Source organism: Cimex lectularius, unplaced genomic scaffold (genome assembly GCF_000648675.2).
Source record: "Cimex lectularius strain Harlan isolate CLEC.00 unplaced genomic scaffold, Clec_2.1 scaffold194, whole genome shotgun sequence".
NCBI classification, from domain to species: domain Eukaryota; kingdom Metazoa; phylum Arthropoda; class Insecta; order Hemiptera; family Cimicidae; genus Cimex; species Cimex lectularius.
The window spans coordinates 740,119-757,205 of NW_019392734.1; the positions used below are offsets into that span (position 1 = coordinate 740,119).

At 34.6% G+C, this 17,087-nt stretch overlaps 1 protein-coding gene and 1 non-coding gene across 2 annotated transcripts in view; both read left to right on the forward strand.

Moving 5' to 3' along the window:
• Window positions 1-1,442: 1,442 nt before the first annotated feature.
• LOC106661241 overlaps window positions 1,443-17,087 on the forward strand; it is a 45,247-nt gene continuing 29,602 nt past the window's right edge. Inside the window, exon 1 of the mRNA XM_014384519.2 lies at window positions 1,443-1,668. The gene's annotated coding sequence lies outside the window, so the exon portion shown is untranslated. The remainder of the gene's footprint in view (window positions 1,669-17,087) is intronic.
• Window positions 4,062-4,134, forward strand: Trnak-cuu. Its single transcript has one exon. It is a non-coding gene; the product is annotated as a tRNA-Lys (tRNA).

Consider the following 17,087-nt stretch of genomic DNA (forward strand, 5'->3'; position numbering starts at 1 on the left):
CATCGTCCTATCACACTACACATTCTCGCTAATAAATACATTCAATCTCAATATACACTAAAACCAACACATTCTAAGCCAAGATGGAAGGTTTAATGTTAGGACTTGAAATGACCTTAGCTGTTAAATTATTTGGGATAAAAAAACTACAAAGTCAAGATAGCATATAGCAGCGGGTATTGTGCCCAAGGTCGTGGGTTCGAATTCCGCTCATGGCATTATCTTTTTCTACCCAACCAAGAGATAGAAAGTGTGATTAATAAAAATTATTTTTATTTTGAAAATTCCATGAAAAAAAACAACACAAATTTGATATGCAAAACTGCAAGGGTTATTTTTATGTTGAAAAATAAATGGTGATTGATTGATTGATTGATTGATTGGTTTGTGTACGTTAATGAACTGGAGATTATACAGTAGAAAATTTGTTGAAGGTGATAAAATAACGGTCTCCATAAATTTTTAGTTTCTCGAATGCGATTTACATAATTGCCAACACGTGTTTTTACTGCTGTTTGTAAGCTGAACCCATTGCTAAAACATCTTTGACGTGAGCAATACAATTTTAGTAGAAAATTGTACTTGCAGGGCCGGTTTCTAGCTCTGGAAGTTTGTTGTAATTAACTTATTGTATAAATAATTATTTGGAGATCGTGAATTGCATTCTGGTGTGACGAAGTTTTAGAAAAACATTTTCTTTATCGTGCCGTTTCGATCTTTATTGAGATCAACTTCTGGGATTTATAAACATTGTTTAAATTTTACAAAATCATGTAGGAGTTAAGAAAATAAAATAATTTATACAATGCTAGAAAATTTTAGATTAAGAGAAATAATAAGTTTATACAATGCTAGAAAATTTTAGATTAAAAAGAAATAATGAATTTATACAATGCTGGAAAATTTTAGATAAAAAAAATGAATTGATACAATGTTAGAAAATTTTAGATTAAAAAGAAATAATGAATTTATACAATGCTGGAAAATTTTAGATTAAAAAAAATGAATTTATACAATGTTAGAAAATTTTAGATTAAAAAGAAATAATGAATTTACACAATGCTAGAAAATTTTAGATTAAAAAGAAATAATGAATTTATAAAATGCTAAAAAATTTTAGATTTAAAACAAAATTAATTTATAAGATGCTAGAATTGTTTTTATTGTATAAATAAATGTGATGTTAAACTGTTTTAATTATTTTTCCTTTCCAAGTTTATATATTTTTTGTACCTTTTAGGAGAAAGAAGACTTTATTATTATTTAATAATCGAATATTAACTTGATAAAAATTGTCCTTTTATGTTTATAATTCGTTAACTTAACTAGCTTTTAAATGATTCAGTTTTTATTGTTTAAAAAAGCATTGTTGCATTGTTGGAGTTAATCCCATCCCTGTGTAATCCATTATTTACCATTTTACCGATAATCAACTGGCATTTAAATCCAGTCCTATTCTATCCTTTGAGCCGTCTTTGAACAAGATCGGCCCCGTCTCGTCAACAATGTGCCCGTCGGATGCGATGAAGTTTTCCAGGATCAAATGATTTTTTTTCCGCTTCCTTCGGCCCTTCAGGACACGAACGTCTCCGCCGGATATGAGCTCCCCCGAACCAGATTAATTCTGAGAACTTAAGGATCAAAACAAACCGAAAAAGAAACCACTGGGTAAGTGAATTGACACAAAAACCTTTTCAGAAAAATACTAAAATCGTTTTCAATTTTGTGTTTAGTATTCCGTGATTCAGGTGCTGTATTGTTTTATAAATTTAATGTAAAATTTGAAATATTGAATGCAAATATTTCTACGCATAAACCATGTCCAAAAATGGCAATAATTTTTTCACCATTAATTTCACCATATTAAGAAAATACACTCAAAGAAAACGAGAAAACCTCACTTTTTTCCAACTATATATACTTTTATTGTTATTTTGTTTACAACATACTTATTTTTAATAGAAATGATACATGGTGGAGTGAGTATGTTGTTTAATCTTTTTAAAAAGATAATTCCTACTCAGGGCAATAATGAGGCAAGCCTAATTTGAACAAGATATTGGTAAAACCTTTTTGTATCTGGTTATTTTGAGATAGTGAGATGCGGTCTGGTGTGATGTAGGTTTTAGAAAAAAAATTTTTTTTTATCGTGTCAACGTTTGGATCTTTATTGAGATCATCTTCTGGGTCTGGGATTTATAAACATTGCTTAAATTTTACAAATACATTTTAAAAAGCTATAAAACAATTCACACACTTTTTTCCGAAATTAAAGATACCACACCAGTAACAAAATTATTATATTATAGTATATATACAGGGTGAATTGCTACTCGTGCTACAAACTTCACCAGTAGATTCTTGACCCTAAAATGAACAAAAAAGTTCATATTGACCATGGTCCGATTCTCAACCATTTCAGAGTAATTTCGCTTTTTATCGATTTTGAAAGATATCACGTCCTGGCGTCGGAAAATCGTGATATCTTTTAATCTAAACATTTCTCTTAAAATCTATAAGCACCGTTGAAATCCCCGTTAATTTTTCAATAAGAAGATGAAGGTGGCAAAACGTTTGGGTCTTTCTTCCTTGACCTTCTAGCTGTTTGTAAACTTCTTAAGCATTACATACTAAATGGGCATTAAATTAAATTAAAAAATTTCAATGGAATTATGATTTTGATTCTCTCTAAAAATTAACGGGGATTTCAACGGTGCTTATAGATTTTAAGAGAAATGTTTAGATTAAAAGATATCACGATTTTCCGACGCCAGGACGTGATATCTTTCAAAATCGATAAAAAGCGAAATTACTCTGAAATGGTTGAGAATCGGACCATGGTCAATATGAACTTTTTTGTTCATTTTAGGGTCAAGAATCTACTGGTGAAGTTTGTAGCACGAGTAGCAATTCACCCTGTATATATATTTTTTTTTTTTTTTATGACAGCAGAGGTCATATAAACCCTCAGGGTGCCGGTGTTTTTGTGCAGGGCCTCTGGATTCGAACCCGGGACCTTTACCTTATAGTGATGAGCGCCGTGTCAAAGACTAAACCTTGCGGCCACCGACGATTTCCGGTGGCCCTAAACCGTTGTAGACCTTCATGGATGTAGAGTACGACACACCCCCGGGTATGGACTATAAAGCGGCCCTAGGTCCGTTGTTCGCCAAAGGCGAGATCTCGATATAAAGTAGTTAATTCCCGTTTTCTTTTACATTTTTTGTATTTCTGCTATTCTTTCGTAATGTGGTTTCATCATTCGATTTTAAACAATTAATATATTAAAGAATATAATATTATCATTATTGTTTTACTATTTTATTATTATTGGTATTAGTAATAATAAAGTGGGAAGTTTATAGGATGACAAAAAAAAATCATTCCCCCAGAGTACTCGATATTTCTCGGAGTGGGGTTAAACAATCCCTTAATTTCACGCTAATAAATTACATTCATTAATACATCATAGAAATCTGGTCACATTCACTCCCCCAGATATTTGATATTATTGCTATTATTAATTATACTTTTTAGTTTTACTTAATTGTAATAATATGGTCAATCATGACTGCTAAACATATATAGTTTGCTATTATCATTATTATTTTACTATGTTTATAAAACTAAATTTATTTCTAAAATATGTAAGAGGACTTAAAACCCTATTTGTATCTATAAAATAAATAAATTAATAAATATTTTGAAAATCATGCTTTTCAGAAAAAATTAATAATTAATTTTTTATTCGAATTTATTGTTCCATCAAAGAAAATTAATTAAAAAAACAAAAACAACTCACTCCACATGCTCTGGAAAGGTGGAAATTGAACAGATTTTCTTTATTCTTAATCTAAAGAGTGTAAAAGGAATAACACTATAAAGGTAAACACCAAATTATTGATGTTGGGTTTATGTTTTAAGTGAACTATTAATTTTTATACATAGTTATATAGAAAATAAACAAAAAATCCAAGTGTCCTGTATTTTCGTCTTTGGGGATATATATATTTTCCTTTTAAATTGGGACTTTGTTTCGATTTAAGGCTTCTTGGAAGCAAGCCCGGCTAGCTCAGTCGGTAGAGCATGAGACTCTTAATCTCAGGGTCGTGGGTTCGAGCCCCACGTTGGGCGTTTAATTTTATTACTTAATTTCAAAATTAAATACTTAAAATGTTAGTTTTTACATGAAAAACTGGCTTTTTAATTTTTATAAAGTTTCTACATTCAGAAAAAAAAAATCCTGACAAATATTAATAATATTTGAATTTTCAAAATAATTTAATTTTATTTAATTTTATTACTTTAATAAAATTTAATTTTATTACATAATTTCAAAATTAAATATTTAAAATGTTATTTTTACATGAAAAACTCGCTTTTTAATTTTTATAAAGTTTCTACAGTACAGAAAAAAAATCCTGACAAATATTAATAATATTTGAATTTTCAAAATAATTTAATTTTATTTAATTTTATTACTTTAATAAAATTTAATTTTATTACTTAATTTCAAAATTAATACTTAAAATGTTACTTTTTACATGAAAAACTCGCTTTTTAATTTTTATAAAGTTTCTACAGCACAGAAAAAAAATCCTGAGAAATATTAATAATATTTGAATTTTCTCTTTAAGAAAATAAGTTTAGATTTTTTGAACAGTTATATAAATTTTCTAAGTCTACTGAACTTTTTCCAACGTGTAAGCCTTTACAAATCAAATATATCCTACATATACAAAATCATATGTAACTTTTCAATTCAATTGTTATCCTTGAAAAAAATTCGAAGATTTAAAATAAACGAAAGTGTGAAATGGTTGGGCCCCGTAATTCAAAGGTAGAAGCGATCGCGATATGTATTTTTTTTTTCAAAATTTTTATTAGAAAAAGACATACAGCAAACTAACGTAAATTAATTTTCGGAAACAATGTTATTCTTATTTAACATAATTATGCCTTTTTACAAAAATGAAGGAAAAGTTAAAAAAAGATGATTTTTTTGCTCAAATTTATATCACAATTATAGAAACTGTTGTTAAAATTCAGTTTACATTTTTTATTTTATGAAAAATCGAACTTTTTGTTTTTTAATTTTTCCTCTCATTTTTACAAAAAGAAACATCTTTATTTATTAAGAAAAATATGGTTTTTAGAAAACTAATTTACGTTGGATGTTTAGCAATAATTTAAATGGAATCGGTTACAATTGAAATAAAACTCTTAAAAATTGAATTCGTAAATAATTTTGTTTTAGAATGAATTTCAACCATTATGGGAAGTGTTTCATTTCACTTTGACAGAGTTTAAACTCATATGGAAAGTGTTTCATTTGATTTGTAAAACGTTAAATAAGAAATTAAAAAAGTGAACCAACTGGCAATTCGTACTGATATATTTTCTCCGCTTCATGGAAAAACATTAAATCATATGTAACCTAACCCTTTTCTTAATACTAAACCTATCTAGCCTAAACTTACCTGCCTTTACCCTATCTAACTTAAGACAAACCCTAACCCTTACCCTAACCAAACCCGTCCCTAATTTAACTTTTCAATCTTAATTTCCCAATCTTAGCCTAACACTTACCCCACCCTTGCCCTAATCGAACCTAATTCGTGCCTAACTTAACCCTAGTTCCAGCCCTAACATAAATCCTAATCCTACCTAATCTAGCACTTACCATAACAGAAACTAACCCGTCTCTCAGTTAACCCTAATCTTACTCCTAACCTAACGATAATCCTAACCTAAAACCCTTACCCTAACCGAACTTAACCCTAATTCTAACTCTAAACTAAACAGCTTTTATTTATGACTAGTCTTTTAATGATCATATAAAGAATTTGTTTAAAAATGAGGTTGAACTTAACCAAACTTAGGCAAGGCGTGCTCACTCGGTAACGCAAAATTTCACCTCATATCGCCAATTCGCAACGAAATTATCTACCCAGCCCAAAAACAATCTTATATTCAAATAATCAATCCCTCTTTCACACATTCCTGAATTAATTAACTGAAGACTTTACTCCTTAGGTCTTATTTTAATCTAATATGCATCATGTATAATTAATTTTTTTTATTAATTTTCTTTTCATTTTTTAATTATTGACAAATAATAAATAAACAAAAAATCAGCTAAGAGGAATGAAAAATAGTTTTTTAAAGGTGTTATTTTCAATATTTATTATTTCATTATGAATAAATATCACAATTGCGATTTCACAATTAGTATTTTATTAAATCTCGTTTTATATTTAAGCTTTATTGACACTTGATCACTCTACTGCGCCTGTCTATTTACGCGGGTTTAGATTTCACTCAAACGCATTTCGGCTTCATGCCATCTTCAGTGAGGAACTCGGGAAGGAAACCAACAACGACCACTAACAACTTTTTGCTCTTTTCACAAAAATACCGGCGTTGAATGCTGTTGGGAAAGTTGCTCCCGCAGAAAATAAAAAAAAGGTCTGTTTTGCATACGAAATTAGTTCGAGACAGTTGGACAGTTTGTGACATCAACTATTTAAATAATTAGGCTTCAAACTTGTTTTTCTCACTTTAAATTCAACTATTGAAAAGTCAATAATGAAATGGTGAAATATGAAAAACATTAAATTGAATTGATTTGAACGTATAAAACAACTAATAGATTAAATTAATTAAATTCTTGAAAAATTAATATGAGCTCCGTCGTCTAAAAAAAGGCAGTAACGCAATAGATTTAAGACAGTAGGGATAAAAGGAGGCGGCCTATAACCTGGCGTACCGCGACCAATATTAGTCTATTTTTCCATTATTGCCTAGATCTCTTAGCAAGGCTTTTTATTAGAAGGCCAAAACTTTGCTTAGAGGTCCGGTGTGAATCCCTCAGGCCTCTGGATTTCCTCTCCTCGTTGGCAATATCTGCACAGGTTTGTTTCTACTGCTCCAAGACTAGACATATTCCTCAGGTACTGCAGTATCCCGTCAGCAGTCATCATATCATTCTAGTTATGGCATGTACGTTGAAGTACCATTGAACCAAGGACTTAATCGTAGTGGGCATATGATTCAGGGCAGATAGGTGTCCTCATCCAACTTTCCTTGGCTAATGTATCAGCCTCCTCGTTTCTCCTCTGCCCTGGGTCCCAAACAAGGGCAATTTTGTTGTTGACAATGTCTGATTAGTCTTTGTTCTTTTCCCAAACGGATTTGGACTATATGACCGATGAGGCAGCTGCCTTTAGTGCTGTCTGGCCGTCTAATAGTTGGATAGTTTTTTGTTGGTCCACCGCCAAACTATTAGAAAATTCATTTAATTAATAAAACCAATGGAAAAACATAAAATCAAATTTGACAGATTTGTAAATAAAAGATCGATATGTCTGAAGAACAGCTGATGATGATATGATGGATAAGAAGTGGAATTTTCGCTCCCCAGGCCTTTGGTTTATTGTACCTTCCTAATTCTCTAGTTCAGTGCAATCTAATCGATCCTTCTTCTAAGAAGTACAAGGTCATGACTGTCTGAAATTCCGTTCCCTTGCATCACAGGTTGACAGTTACTAACTCGCGGAAAAACATTGAATAATGTTACCTAACTCTAATCCCTCCCAATCTAAACTTAACCTAACCAACCTAACCGTATGGTATATATCAAACCTTTTGTCACTCTTAGCAAATATAACCATAACTAACACTAACCCTAACCCTACCTAAACATATCCACCATCTTTCCTAACCATGAAAGTACCTAACCATAACCATACCCTAACCTTACGTAACCCTAATCCTACATAACCTAACATGACCCTAATACTTCCCTAACCTAATGTTACCTAACGTAATCTAACATATCTCTAACTTGAACTCAACCCATGCTCACTCCCTAATAAAAGCTAAGTCGATGGCACAGAAATGTTTACGCCAATAAATTGTGTTTCTACCACAAAAAGCAGCACGGCAGTTTATTAAGGGCGTTTTTACTGTAACTCAAAAGTGGGCTGAAATATAAAATTAACTTCACTAATTTCGAGGTCCGCTTGACCAATTAATGTACTACAATTAATTAAGGTTTTTAGTTGAGATAAAGTTCGTGCCATTGACTTTTTTATCTCAACTAAAAAACCTTAATTAATTGTATAAAATTAACATTATTCCTTTTTCAGTATTTTTGTATGCGATTATTTTCAATTAACTGTCACGAAAAACGCAATACTCATAATTACAAATTAAACGCTAAAACCCTTTGTATAATTGTCGTTTTGTATTTTTTTAGATTATGTATTTTTCTTTAATCTTATAAGAAATCGGAGGTCCGCCGGCTCAGATTTATTTTTGAGCCATAAAACGTTCTAGATATACAAAACGAGATCGCCTCTATGTTTTCCTCGTTAATGAGCGCACTCTCATAAATATGCAGCGAGATTAGGCGGACCCAAGAATGGATAGGAGTTCACCTTTGACTCCTCTGGTTTACTGCTTTATGGGCCTCGATATACGGCCGTTAGCCAGCTCGTTTTATTAAAGTGTATCGGGGTTCTGTTCGGTAAGATTTAAGGAGAAAGCAGGACTGCCACTTCCACTCGTAGATATTGAAATCGATAATTTTTGGCCTATTATTATTATCTTAATATAATTTAGCCAATATTTAATTGTAACGTACATTTTATGTTTAACTACTGTTAAAAAAAAAGTATAAGCAATTACTTACTACTATTTTATGTTTAATTTGGAAAATTTCCGAAGTCGATTATGACGGTTTTATTTTCATTAATGTTTACGACGTTATATTTAATAATGTTAAATCATTGACCATAAAATTATAGCTGCGGCTCATCTCTGGTAGTCAAAGTCAAAGCCCATTTGGAGAACAATAATTGGATGGCTCGAGTCCAAGCCAATCAGCAGCCCAAGATGATCATTCATCAGACCGACGCCCTGGAATGTTGATCCTTTAAATGTCTTGTCCATTATTTGCAAAAACTTTAATTGAATTTTAGTTGGGAGAGGACGTCAGCAGATTAATAGAGTTAAATTGTCTATTATCCGGCTCCTCGTAAACATTCTGTTTGGCATGCTCAAAATAAACAAACGGGTGAAATTGAAACCAACAATGTTATTTTTAACACCTCATTCGGGCCGATTTATGATTTTGCGAATCTTGTTTACGCCTGTAGCTTTTTGAATAAAAATAAATTTTTAAGATGAAATTTATTTAGTTGTATGTGGTTAAATTTTTATTTATTGTTGAATTGTTACAACAATTTTATTTAAAAAAAAGAAAAACTCGATCATTTTCACATTTCCTATCAAAATTTTTGTGAACAAATGCATACTAATGACTATCTCGAGATTTTTGGATTATCTGCAGAACTGATTGATATTGATCACCAATTAGTAATTAATAAGTTTTAATCATGTTATATTAAAATCTTAAATTTATGATTAAAACTTGTAATTTGCCATACATAAACATATTTTCAACTATTAACTATTTACTAACCTTGACCGGTCATGGAAATTTCTTGGCATACCTCTTTAAATTAGAAAGGTCCAACAGCCCATTTTGCCCCAAATGCGGTACGGATGATGTCGTACTCCAGAAAATTCCCTCTTGTGGACTTTTCGAAAGGGAAAGAAAAGACCCAAAAGTCCTCTTCCGCAAGAGTTGGCCCCCAACTTTAAGAAAACTTGTTCAGGACCAAAATCTCTTCCAGGCACTCGAGACATTAAGCTTGAAAATTCTTGGCCGTCAAATATAGAGAGCACATTTATTTATTTATTTATTCATTCATTCTTATATCTATATATTTATTTAAATAACTAGGCTCATTAGGTTAGTCCGGGCTGGTTTCCCTTCCTCAAATTTGTAAATATTTTGGTCAACATATTAGTCAAAATCGTCAAAAAAAGAATATATATATATANCCTCTTTACATTTATGTAATGTATATAATAAAGAATAATAATATATAATATAATAAATGTAAAAAGGAAACCAGCAATGAGAGACTCATTAGCTTAGGATAATTTAAGCTCAATAAAAATAAATCTCCATACATTCTTCAAGCCTCAACTTCATAAGGCTCGACCCGAGGAAGACGATAAACTCAAACATTTCATCCATCTATGTTTCACCTTCCCAGTTTTTAGTTTGGCGTGGTCTGCCGGTATAGGGTCACCCTAAGGTAAGGTGGGGTGGTGGATGAGTTTAAAAAAAATTCAACTATTAACTGTAAAGGGTTGGAGCGAAACGAAAAGGCGGCTAAGGCCGGGACGTCCCAATTTCGGACTAACTAACGGATAGTAAATATTCGGCCCTCTGACCTAAAAATACAATAAAAAACATGATTAAAAGAACGTGGCTGTGTCGAATCGGCAGAGAAGCTCTTAGGTATCAAGAGCACTGTCGATAGTCGGCCCTTGGAGGATCTGACCCTTCAGATTCAAGACCATGATAGATTTCATAGTCTATCTATGAAAATGATAGACCATGAGGTTGACACTTTGGGACCAAAGTCCGCGTATTTTTCCTGCATGTGCAGTATGCTCGATGTGCCCCACCTAATCGAAAGGTGCGATTTCTTGGCTCTATATAGAGACCACGCAACAATTGTGTGTACTCGATGTAAGAATTGTTCTTGAGCACCGCGGTGTGTATCTGGGTCCCTCGTTCCCATTCTTGAAGGAAACAAGATAGTTTTATTGAACGTTTTGTGTGTTGCGTGTGTTGGAGTGAATGTATTTATTATGGTGAATGTGTAGTGTGAGAGGGTCCATGGCGGAATATTGAATGCCCCATCAACCCTCAATGTATTAGTTATATAATGGGTGAAAAGGTGATGAGGAATATCGGGTAATTCACTAGGCTGCGTGAATGGTATGTAAATAAGAAACAGAGTATTTAAGAGTGAGTGAGAAAGTGAATGGGTTTAGTTTTAGAAACTGATTGCGTTGGGGCTGAAAATATCTAGTTGATGACTGCACCCGGAGCCCACCCTTGGTGGCTGGACTTCACCAATTCTTCACTCCACCAATTGCACCTCGCTGCTTACTCGTCGTACACCTCAGAAAGGAGGTCGCGGTGCCATTTCCGCTTGAGACAGCTCATCGGATTGTATGGTTCTGTTGGATAAGACTTTGGTGAGACTATTGGGATGATGAGAGAGTGCGTTTGTCGTGGTACTTTGTCAATTTGGGGAATTAAATTTTGTAAAAAATAAAATTTTAAGGTTAATTGGGAGGGTATGATTGGAGACATAATACGGGCCGTTTATAATTCAGCTGAGGACTTTAAATTTAAAGGATTGGAGGTGTTGGATAATGGAAGCTTTAACCGTTCTTCACAGTTCTCTTCCATACGTGTAAAGTTTGTAAGATTGTAAGTTTGTTTTTCGTCGATACCTGGATTGTCGCCCTATAGTTTTGTAGAGTAATTCAGTCGCTGATTCCATGTTAAGCGTGAGCCTATGTGGAATGAGCCATGGATTTACTCGCTTCCATTTATTTTCGTTTTACATTGTCTACACCAGTCTGCTATACATATGATATATCTCTACAGATCTACCGAAGCGACTAGATCAGAGTCAGTGGATATAGAGCTGAGTCATCGGTCAACTGATATAGGGGATTGGTTAGAGTACACTGCCCTGCTCTACTCCCGAAAAAATAAAGAAGAGGACTAGAGCAGGTATAGAAAAGGAGTAAGGACGAGAATGAGAAGATGACCTACCTATGAACCATTTGATGTCTGAGTTGAACTGTAGACAACAAAAACACAGACGGCATAGTAGAAATGATCATAGACCCATAGGCGTTTAGTTTGGTCGGTTCTGACCATTTTGGTCTTCCTCGTCTAGCTGATTTTGTAGGTCCGACATGTTTGAAAATATCGCCAACTTCGCTCAGGCCCAGCAAAGAAAATAGCGAAATGTCGCAACGCGTCTTCACCCCGAAGACGTGGAATAAACTTTCTAACCGAAGTCCAAGCATGTTTGATGTTTGGGGCCACTTTTACCCCAAGCATTTCCGACCATTGTTCGAAGTGGATTCCGAGAACTCCCGGTGGAAAAAGTGAGCTCCTCCTAAAAGAGTGGTACGAACGAGGCGTGAATGGTGAAGAAAGAAGAGACGTATCACATCTATCCCAAGAAGGGCCAGGTATAAGACCATTTGAGTTTTACCAATCTCCACATCCCGATAAGTTACGTGTCACCGGTAGGAATCGGCGTAATTAGACCGACCCCGGTCCCTAATGAAGGCGCCCCCTCAAAGGACGGATCCTTCGTGAACCCCTTCCTCCAGGACCTGATTTAAATACAATGCGGATGGACAATGGACTCCCATCTCCGCCCACAATCAAAAGACTTATGAAGTTCGAAATGTCACCCATTGTGCTCGACCCTTTGCCTCCGACCGCCGATTTAGTTGTGCCACTGCCTCACCCCCGATCTTAAACGTTATTTATGCCTTGCCGAAAAGTACCGCCCTGATAAACGCAACAATCTATTTCAATGATTTACACGTCGCCGATTTACTAACGGAAGAAAGGTCAAAAGTCCGGTTCTCATTTTTCTCTTTTCTCCCTTTCAATTCTATTTCGTATTTCGAATTTATAGTCCCTCTGTTTAATGTCTCTTAGGCACCGTTTTGCACCAGCCTGGCTCCAATTCCATTTTAGCTTGACGCTTCCACAGTTCTTCTGTTATTAAAAAACCCAGATTGCCTGCACAGTTTTTTTCTCTGTGCTTCCCTGCTTGAAGCAATCACCAATACATTTCTTCTTGAGGTTTACCGGGTCCTGTATATATATCTCTTTTCACAAGGTTTGTGTGATAATGTTAAGGTTTAACAACGTTACATTATTTTTATTTATATGCATTTCGAGGCATCCACTTCTGATTTTAAATGTTTAAAGGGTGCACCGATACAAAGGATACTTTATGGTGTTTAGAGCCCTAAAAAAGAACACGAAATATCGCAAACCTGATCACTGTAAATAAATTAGAACCGGTGATATAAAATAAAAGGTTTCTGATGTTTTGTTATTTCCTCCTTATTTTTTTGCTTATAAATACGTAAAATCTAACCATTTCTGATATTAAATTCATTAGATTTTGTGAATCGAAGTCGCGATGCTCAAGTGGTAGAGCAGCGGCGTATTTAGTCGAAGGTCATGGGTTCGAATCCCGCTCGTGACGCTGGCTTTTTTTATCTCAAACCTTATATAAAGATTAATTGCTGATATATTATTAGGAGATCGTGAGATATGGTCTGGTGTGACGTAGGTTTTAGAAAAACATTTTCTTTGTCGTGCCAACGTTTCGACCTTTATTGAGATCATCTTCAGGGCCTGAGATTTATAAACTGATGTAATGATTGCTGATATAGTCTGAAAGAATAGAAATGGAGCTTTCTAACGTTTGTAATACCCTGGTTTATTACATTACATACATACATTAGGTAAAATCCGGGAGAGTTAAGAATGTTTAGGTCGACCACAAGCCATCAGATGAAAAAATCTTGATTGATTAAAAAAGTAAAAATAAAAACTTATTTTTTATCAATGAAAATTGCCCAATTTTTTCATATGTATTTAGGTTAGGGTCTATTTTCCTGGAAGGGGTTTTTCTAACTTTTTATTTAATCTATTTTACTATTTCATTGATCATTTTATCATAATTCTAGATGTTTAAGCATGTCCATAATTTTCAGCAAAGTTAAGCAGCAAAGTTGATTAAAATGTTTTATTTTGCAAGAAACAAAGTTGATGTTTGTGTTTTGCACCCAAAATGAAAGAAAAAACTGCAAACAATTTTTGTGTGTTAAATTTAAACAAAAACCTTCACATTTTTCGCCATCCTTTTCTTCTCGTCTCGATGTATTGTATATACATTTAATTTATTACGTAATACATATAACCGTTTTAGACGGCGTGGAGGTTAGAACGTTGAGGAAAGGGTTTGAGCTAGTGGGTTAAGGTGTATGGATAGTTTAAGCGTATTCGGATCAGATCTTTCACGAATGGGATTTTAAGAGCTTTATGGATCGTTTGATTGGTGACATAGAAGGTAGCGTTGAAGATACTGCGGAGAAATTTTTATTGAAAAGACGGGATTCGTTGGATGCTGGAGGATTTGGCTCAGCCCCAGAGTTCGACTCTGTAAGTCCAAATCGGTCTGGTGACTGTTTTGTAAGGGTTGGTTAGTGAGATGTATGCTTAGTGTTGATTTTGGTCCAGTAGGTGGTCTGAGTAATCTTTTGTTAAGTTCTCGTCTTTTTAATCTTGTATGTGAATTCCATGAAAGTAGTGCTGTCTAAGTCCCAACGTAGTGAACATAGTTGGACGTGGATGGGGTATCCCAGCTAGGGGTTTCTAACTCTGACCGTTCAACCGTTGTTGTGCTTGCGTCTTTATTTCTCAGTCTCATTTGCCGAGTCTTCCTCCGCTTCCATTGCTGGGGGGTTGAGCCTTTCGACTTTTTCTTCTTCACCCAAACCTTTTTAGCGGAAGCAAATTCTTCCCATTCCGAGGATGTTCACTTTTTGAAGCTCGACGACGGTTCCTCTGTCCTCACTGTGCCCTTCATTTGCCGAGCTTCTCCCCAGACGGTCCATAGGTGGGGTTTAATTACCGGGTGGATGATTTTAGTCTGGCTAAGATCCTATCAGCTGTCAGTCTTGTATTTTTTCGGTTCAGGTATAAATGTGCTACAGGCCACTGGTCGGGTTATCTCCTACCCATTAGAATCTGGAGAAATGTGCCCTTCCATACAGATTATGACTAGACAGTCTGCCTATGAGTACATTTGTTGAACTTGACCTCCAATGTTTGGGGTTCTTCAACTAACACTTTCTCGTAGGCCATAATGGCGTCCTCTCGATGTTGCCTGCCCAGCGTGGGGTATATTTCTCCTGGTATATTTCTGCTACCACAGCTATTTTCACTTGTGGCAATGCCCCTTTGTAGGATACCTGGTCGGTATTGCCTTTTTGGCGCTTGATGGTGTGCTATTTGTCTTCAGACCTTTACCTCTTTTTCTGCATTGTAAGCACGTTTTGTCACACGGGCTAACTTGTGTTCCTGCTTCTTGCCCTTTGTTGGCTCAAGGTTATGCAATTGTCGCAGATTATCATCCTCCTCGCGGTCACATATTCCATTCCATCCTTCAGTAAGGTTGATAGTTTATTCCTTGAGGCTCCCGACAGGAGGACCTTAGTAATCTCATCTGCCGACAGTTGTTCGATATCCATCAGCTTTTTGCCTTGGTATTTGGTGTACTTAACGAGACTGCCTGTTTGGGCTGTCTCATTGCCTATTCCAGATATAGTTGCTTAATGGTTGTTTGTTTAGGTTCCATTTAGTTCCAACGAATAGCTAGGGAGGTAAAGTGGGTAAGCTTTATACAACAGGGTTCGGCAGGTTTGAGACGCTAATTTTTGATACCCCAGTACCATTCATCCTTCGTCACGGGTCTCTTTACAAATTGCATTAGGGTCGCCATAGCCTCTTTTAACCTTCATCGATGCGTCGATCACCCACGGAAGGAGACAGACCACCAGGAACATCGAAGCATTTTCCAGGGGGCACTACGTGTACGTGTAAGTCGGGGTCTTATCTACACTGTGTGTTCAAACACTATTTTGGAAAAAAATCGTAGGCTATTAAAAAGGGGAGAAATTTGAGAATTTGCCCTTAATTTCTCAGAATAACAGAATTAGGAGGGAGTCGGAATATGTATTGGAGTATTGTATGCACAAACGAAAAATAGGTCACAGATATAAGTCAGATTGTTTAAAAATTTATACAAAATTTAAAAAAAAGGGAAAGGTCCGACCAGCATAAACCAAAGAACTTTCTAAACTTATCAATTGGGGTGGGGGGCGTCGGTGGCCGGAACGGTTTAGGCGTTGGCACGGCGTGCATCACTAATAAGGTAAAGGTCCCGGGTTCGAATCCAGCGGCCCTGCATTCGAACCCGGCATAATTACAAATGGGATTTTTTTCAAAAACACCGGCACCCCAAGGGTTGATATGACCTCTGCTGTTGCGAACCCTCTTAAAAAAAAAAAAAAAAAACCGCAAAGAATCACATAATATTTCGACGTATGACTATCGATTTATAAAACTGTTATTCTGCTTTCATTGAGGAAGTTATAAGCTGGCAGTATAAGAAAATTTGAAAAAAAAATTAATACAATAATCGGTCTAATTAGACCTCATTAAATTGCAACAATATTAAAGGCCTTAGTAATAACTCTTCGGCTTATTAAAGATCGATTAAATAATTGGATGAAAAAATATTCTTAATAATTTCTTATAAGTCCTATAATTAGTCTCTATAGGATTAACTTTGAAATATCCGGTTTGTTTAGATATCGAAAGCTCAAGGTGAATCGGTTTTATCTGTTGGGTATTATCAATTAACTCTAAGTGATCTTAATCGCCGAAGGAGGTTGCTGGTTTTGCTAATTTCACGTAATATAGTTGATGTCAGCGGAGGTAGGTCTCCGCGCAAGGTTGAAGCCGATGGATTTTTTTTCTTAAAACCTGAATCCAATATCGGAAATGAATAGAAATAACAAAATAACGGCTCGGATTAAGTTTTAAAATCAGATTATGAATGGTGAGATTTTTTGAACTAGTTCTAGGGATCAGATGAACGATGAAAAAAGGGGTTTTGGGAACTCGTTTAATTCTTAATGACTCGATAAATCGTCTTGCTCCTAGACATCACTGATACACATCAGACATCAGTGGCCTGAAGCTTTAAGTGTCCGATTTACGATTTTACTTAATCACACTCAGAAATTGTCGGAAAAAAATATTTGCTGTAAAACTGATGATTCGGGCTTCCTTTCGATTCAAGTCTTGGTGATTCTCGATTTAATTGGTCGAGTTCAGATTTATCTAGGAATCATCGGCATTATTGATCAATGATAATCAGCTTGTTTTTAGATTTTATACATACCTAAAAAATTTTGTATTAAAAATCAGTAGCAAGATCATTTTGAAAGAAAGGAAAAACACTGTTTTCAATTAAAATAAAATTCACTATGTGTAGAGATTAGTGACCGTTAATCGATAGTTATTCAGATATCGT